Raw genomic sequence first — 6,398 nt, forward strand, 5'->3', positions numbered from 1 at the left:
TATGAAATTCATTGTTGGATCGCAACACCGATTTGCGTTGTGGCAAATTAAGATGCAAGCGCTTCTTGCAGATGGATCTAGAGGATGCCCTGCTAGGATAGATAAGATGCCTTCGACATTAACAGATGAAGAGAAGAAGCGTAAGGATCGAAAGGCATTAACACAATTACATCTGCATTTGTCCAACGAAATTTTGCAGGATGTGATGAAAGAGAAAACCGCCATTGCATTATGGAAGAGGCTAGAACAAATATGTATGTCGAAAACTCTAACAAGCAAGTTGCATATGAAGCGGCGTCTTTATGCTCATCGTTTGGAGGAAGGTATGCGTCACACACGAACACTTAACAATGTTTAAAGAAATTCTCTCAAACTTGGAGGCCATGGAGGTTCAAGATGATAAGGAAGATCTAGGGTTGATTCTACTTTGTTCGTTGCCCTGTCTTATTCAACCTTTAGAGACACGATTTTATATAGCCGCGAGTCTCTCACAGTTGATGAGGTTTATGATTCTTTAACCTCGTATGATAAGATGAAGCATCTTGTGGTTAAACCCAACTCTCGGGGAGAGGGTCTCATTGTTCGTGGGAGACAAAACCGAATGTTGATGATGATCGTGGTAGAACACGAGAACGGAATCCTCGTGGTAAATCTAAGGGTAGATCGAAATCTTCAAACAGAGGTAAAACTTGCAACTTCGCAAGAAGAAAGGGCACATTAAATCGAGTGCTATAAGCTACAAAATAAGATTAAAAGGAGGTCATGAATCAAAAGGAAAACAACGGAAAATTCCGGTGAAGTCGATGTTGTAGAAGACTACAGCGATGGTGAACTTCTAGTTGCTTCACAATGATTCTAAAGTAAGCGAGGAGTGGATACTTGATTCAGTCTGCACCTTCCACATGAGTCCCAATCGGGATTGGTTTACAACTTATGAAACAAGATGTCAAGGTGTTGTTTTGATGGGAAATAATGCTTCATGTAAAATCGCGGTGTTGGAACAATTAAAGTTAAGATGTTTGATGGAGTTGTCGAATACTTAGTGACGTGCGGCATGTTCCGAATTGAAAAGAAATTTAATTTCGTTGAGTACTCTTGATTCAAAAGGCATGATACACAATGAAAGTGGGGTTTAAAGATTTCAAAGGGTCCTTGTTGTGATGAAAGGGCAAAGAAAGATTGCCAAGTTATATGTTTCTGAGGTTCTATCATATCGGTGATGCAATTGCCGCTTCCTCTTCCTTGTCGATGATGATATTACTAAACTTTGGCATATGCGCCTAGGGCATATGAGTGAGAATGGCATGGCGTAATTAAGCAAAGAGGACTTCTTAATGGGCAAGGAATTTGCAAACCGAATTTCTGTGAGCACCGTGTTTTGGGAAGCAAAGAGAGTTCGATTCACTAGAGGAATCCATAACACGAAGGAAACGTTGGAGTATATCCATTCGATCCGTGGGGCCGTCCAGAGTGCCTTCGAGAGGTGGAGCTAATTATATGCTAACCTTTATTGATGATTTTTCCAAAAAAGTTTGGGCGTTCTTCCTGAAGCAGAAAAGCGATGTGTTTTCCACATTTAAGTCTTGGAAAATTATGATTGAAAAACAGACGGGAAAACAGATAAAATACCTCCGTACAGACAATGGCTTAGAGTTCTGTTCTGATGAGTTTAATAGATTGTGCAAGTCGGAAGGATCATGAGACACTTGATGATTCGTCATACTCCACAAAAAAACGGCGTTGCGAGCGAATGAACGAACGATCATGGAGAAGGTTCGATATATGTTGTCAAATGCCAACTTACCGAAGTCATTTTAGGCGTAAGCGACTCATCGCATGTTTTTGATCAACCGATCTCCATCCGCTGCCATTGAGAAAAGACTCCACAAGAGGTATGGTCCGGTAATCCCGCTAATTATTCGATTTAAAGATTTTGGGTGTCCTGCGATGCTCATGTTGATAATGGAAAATTGGAACCAAGATCCATTAAATGCGTTTTCTTGGTTATAAAGTCGGTGTAAAAGGCTATAAGTTATGGTGTCCTGAAAATAGAAAAGTTGTGATTAGCGAGAGATGTTGTTTTTGATGAAACCGCTATGCTACCTAACTTATCTCTTAAAGACTCTTCCAATAAAGAAAACCAAAAGCGGTGGAGCATCGATTAATCTGTAATCAACTCCTCAAGCCAAGACAAAATTGAGAATAGAGTTGCTTCTTCACCGCAATACTCTATCGCCAAAAACAGGACAAGAAGAGAAATTAAACCTCCAAAGAAGTATGCCGAGGTTGATCTAGTTGCTTATGCTTTAAATGTGGTGAAGATATAGATGCTAATCAAGAGCCATTTAATTATTCGAGGCGATTAGTGTGAAGACTCGAAAAAGTGGATGTTTGCTATGCAAGAGGAGATGGAATCACTCCACAAAAAGCAGAACATGGGATCTTGTAAAACTTCCTAAAGGTAAAAAGGTCATTCGTTGTAAATGGGTGTTTAAAAAGAAAGAAGGGACTCGGAGTTGAAGAACCCGGATATAAAGCAAGGCTTGTTGCAAAGGGTGACGGTCAGTGCCATCTTTCTTACAAAAGATCAAATGTTTCATGAGAGAACAAAACACATTGATATTCGGTATCATTTTGTTCGTGATATTATTGCTCGTGGTGATATTGTTGTGAGCAAAATTAGCACTCATGAAAATCCTGCAGATATGATGACTAAGTCACTTCCTATAACCAAGTTTGAGCATTGCTTAGACTTGGTTGGTGTTCATTGTTGAAGTTAAACCCTTAAGGGTTTTTGGAAGAGGTGAAGAACTTGTTTATTGAAAGTTCGCGATGAAGAACTTGTTCATTGAGAATTTGTGTCAAGGTGGAGATTGTTAGAATTAAGTGACCCAAATTCTTATTTAAATAAAATACGATGGAAAATAAAATAAAAGTAAAATCCATATAGAACTAGACTTCTTTTATTTTATTTTAGAATAAGGTTTTTAAACCTTATTAAACTCCATCTATTTTATATTGATTAGGATAAGGTGTTTCAATCCTACTAGAATATGGCTTTGCAAGCCTATAAATAGACATAGTCTATTCCTCTTGTATTTGAGTAAAAAATTTTTCGACATAGTGAATTTTCTTCTCCTCTGCCCGTGGTTTTTTTCCCGAAAGGGTTTCCACGTAAAATTTATGTGTTCTTTATTTTTATTTATTTTATTCTATTTTATTTTTCACAAGTTCGAAAATAATGTTAGATTTAATTCAATATTAAAATATGTTTAAAATTTTTGTGTTCGTTTATTTTTATTCAAAGGAATAAGCCTCGGTGAAAATACCTCTTCAGTTGATTTTTTGTGAAATTCATGTTGATTTTTTTTTTCAAAGTACTGCATTAGTAAATTTAATAAAACAATTATCAATGTTATTAGTTAATTAAATTCTTAAAAATAAATATAAATAGATTTAATTTTAAATATAAAAATAATGTAATGTTCAGAGATCACAAATCAAACCCTCCCTTAACGCCAAAACTCCAGCATCATCAGCCTTAACCCTCCGGCCATTACAACCCATAACACACCCCAACTCATCCCTCAACACCACCCCAACAGCACATCGATCACCATCACCGATTCGCCTCAAGTGGCTTCCAAACTTCATTTATTAGATCCATCAATGTTCATTACAGAAACACATTAAGCTTCATAAGGTAATGAAAAATCTCCAGTGCTACACCAATATTATCATGAATGAACCTACCCCTATAAAAGCATTTTGATTATGAGTTATCAGTCCCCCTAAAACAGTCTTCAAGCTAGTAACCCTTTTATACACTAATAGGTGTATATTGAGATACATTTTTCATGAGTTCCCTACAATTCATCTCCCTCAATAGCCTCCCACTCTGAAAAAATCCCTCCACAGCCCTAATCACATCACCCTTAGTAACATCCCAAAATTCCTGGAAGAAAAAGCCATTAAAACCATCAGGTCCCGCAGCGTTTTCCACCTCTCCTTCAGATATAGCAGCACACAGACCAGTATTCATCTCAGCTGTTACCAAAATTGGAACCACCTCCAGACGCCATTCAAGTCCCTATCCACATTAGATTGAAACAGTTGTGCCTTAAAAAACTTTAAAAGCATGATTTGATGGTTACACTTGTTAATTAACTATATGGTCTGCCACCTTATTATTTAGAAATAATTAAAAAAAAAAAAGGATTGTCTGCAAACCCATTTTGATGGGGTCAATAAAATAATGATAGCTAGGTAAGTTGTTTGGTTAGGTTTAAGTAATTAATTAATCAATTAAATTATGAAGCAAATATAAACTTTGAGTGGAGTTAAATTAAATTATTAAAATAATATAATAATAATGCTGGCCTTTAACCAGCCTAATAATGTCTCGAAATGGTCAAGCATTACTAGAACTATCCAACAACAATTTTAACTATATATATATATATATATGAGTAGATATGTTTTTTTCGTATATCATTTCAATGTTTAAATTGAAATTATTATATTTTTTATTCAGATTGATACTTGAAATTTGACTTCTAACCTATATTTTAGTCTATTTTTGCAACTCCGTTAAAATTAAAATTAGATGACGTCGACCAATCAAATTATTTCACGCTTTCTAATTTTAACAAAGTTATAGAAATGAACTAAAAGATGAGAAGGAAACCAATTTGAAACATAAATACTAAATTAAATATTAAAGTTAAATTTTAAATAAAAAGAAATATGTTTTAATGTAAGAAGGACTGAGTTGAAAGTTCAAACTATGAATTATGAAACTGCAATCAATCAAACTAAGAAAATAAAGCATCATTGTAGGGAAAAAAAGTAAAGGATAGAAATAGGTGATTAATTATTGGAGATTGTTGACTATAATAATATGTAACTTAAAGAATTAAATTATTAAATAAAAATAAAGACTAGGAAAAGAAAAGCCACTGAATCTGGACAAGCAAGCCTGTTTAATCCTTCCTAAGTTATATTATTTAACTCACGATTTAGTACTTAAACTATATATTTTATTTAAATTATTATTTTATTTATTTATTTCATTTACTCGCATTTGTTAAAAATATGTCATGTGAAATAAAAGTGAGAGGATTAAATTATATGCCTAATTAATAATGTGGAGCAAGCAAGTCCTCTGCCTCTAAAATTAGAAAATTACTTTTTATCTTTTAAAATGTATAAAATTATAAATTAATAATGGTGAATTTATACTTTCAACTCTTCCAAAAATGATAAGGTTTTAATTTAATTCTTTAAAATTTATAAAAATATTAATTAATAAAATTACATTTTAACTTTTATTAAAATTTATAACTTAATTTCAAGTGATGATTATCCCAAACTTCACAATCTTATTTTATTTGATTTTTTATATTATATATGTATATGGATCTACTCCATTAATCAACATCAACTTCATCATTTCCACATTTATAAATTAATTAATTTATCATCTTCCACTCTTAGATAGACATGTCCTAAATTTCTTTTGATGTTGATAGTTTGTGCATTCAATTTCCTACCTCAATATGTATTTTCTTAAATTTTAAAATATTTTAATTATATCCTAAATTATTGATATTATATCAATTAAGTTCTTTTGTTATTAAAACTATTAAATAACACATTAAATCTTATACAACTAAATTTAAACTGAAAATTTTATAAAAAACAAAGTGTTGTCGTATAACTTTTAAAAGTAAGAACTACAAAAGAAAAAAAGAAACGGTGAATGAAAATTTTTGTAAAACTTTCAAAACCTTAAAATTAATATTATTAGAATATCCTTTTTACACTATTAATTTTTTTACAAAATTTTATTTTAAATTATGTCATATAAGATCTAACGTGTCATTTAACAGTTAAATTAACGATTTTAGTAATAGAATGACCTAATTAACACAATTTCAATAGTTTAAAGATGTAATTAAAATGATTTGAAGTTTAGAAACTATTTAAAATGAGAATCATAATTTTGGAAATGTTTGGTACAATTAAATCATATATATTATCACACTCCACATTATCCTCCTTATCTCATCTCTAGTATTAAATTTGAATTTTGGCATTAAATTTTATGAGGCATGATTAAAATATTTAAAATTTTCAAGGATTTGATAACAACATTTAAAACTTTAATAGGTTTAATTAATTTTTTTTTTTAAGATTGAAGAAATATAACTCTTTTTTTTTTGTGAAAAAAAAATGTTACAAAATCAATAAGTTAAATCTTTATAGGAGGATCCTCAACCAATCTTAAACCTAGCCTTCTAAAATAAATTGACTTGGCCAGACTATCAACAACTAGATTCTCTTCACGAGGTATATTTTGAATCCTCAATTGTTTTACCATTTTAAGGATAAGATGA

This window comes from Gossypium arboreum, chromosome 9 (assembly GCF_025698485.1).
Source record: "Gossypium arboreum isolate Shixiya-1 chromosome 9, ASM2569848v2, whole genome shotgun sequence".
NCBI classification, from domain to species: domain Eukaryota; kingdom Viridiplantae; phylum Streptophyta; class Magnoliopsida; order Malvales; family Malvaceae; genus Gossypium; species Gossypium arboreum.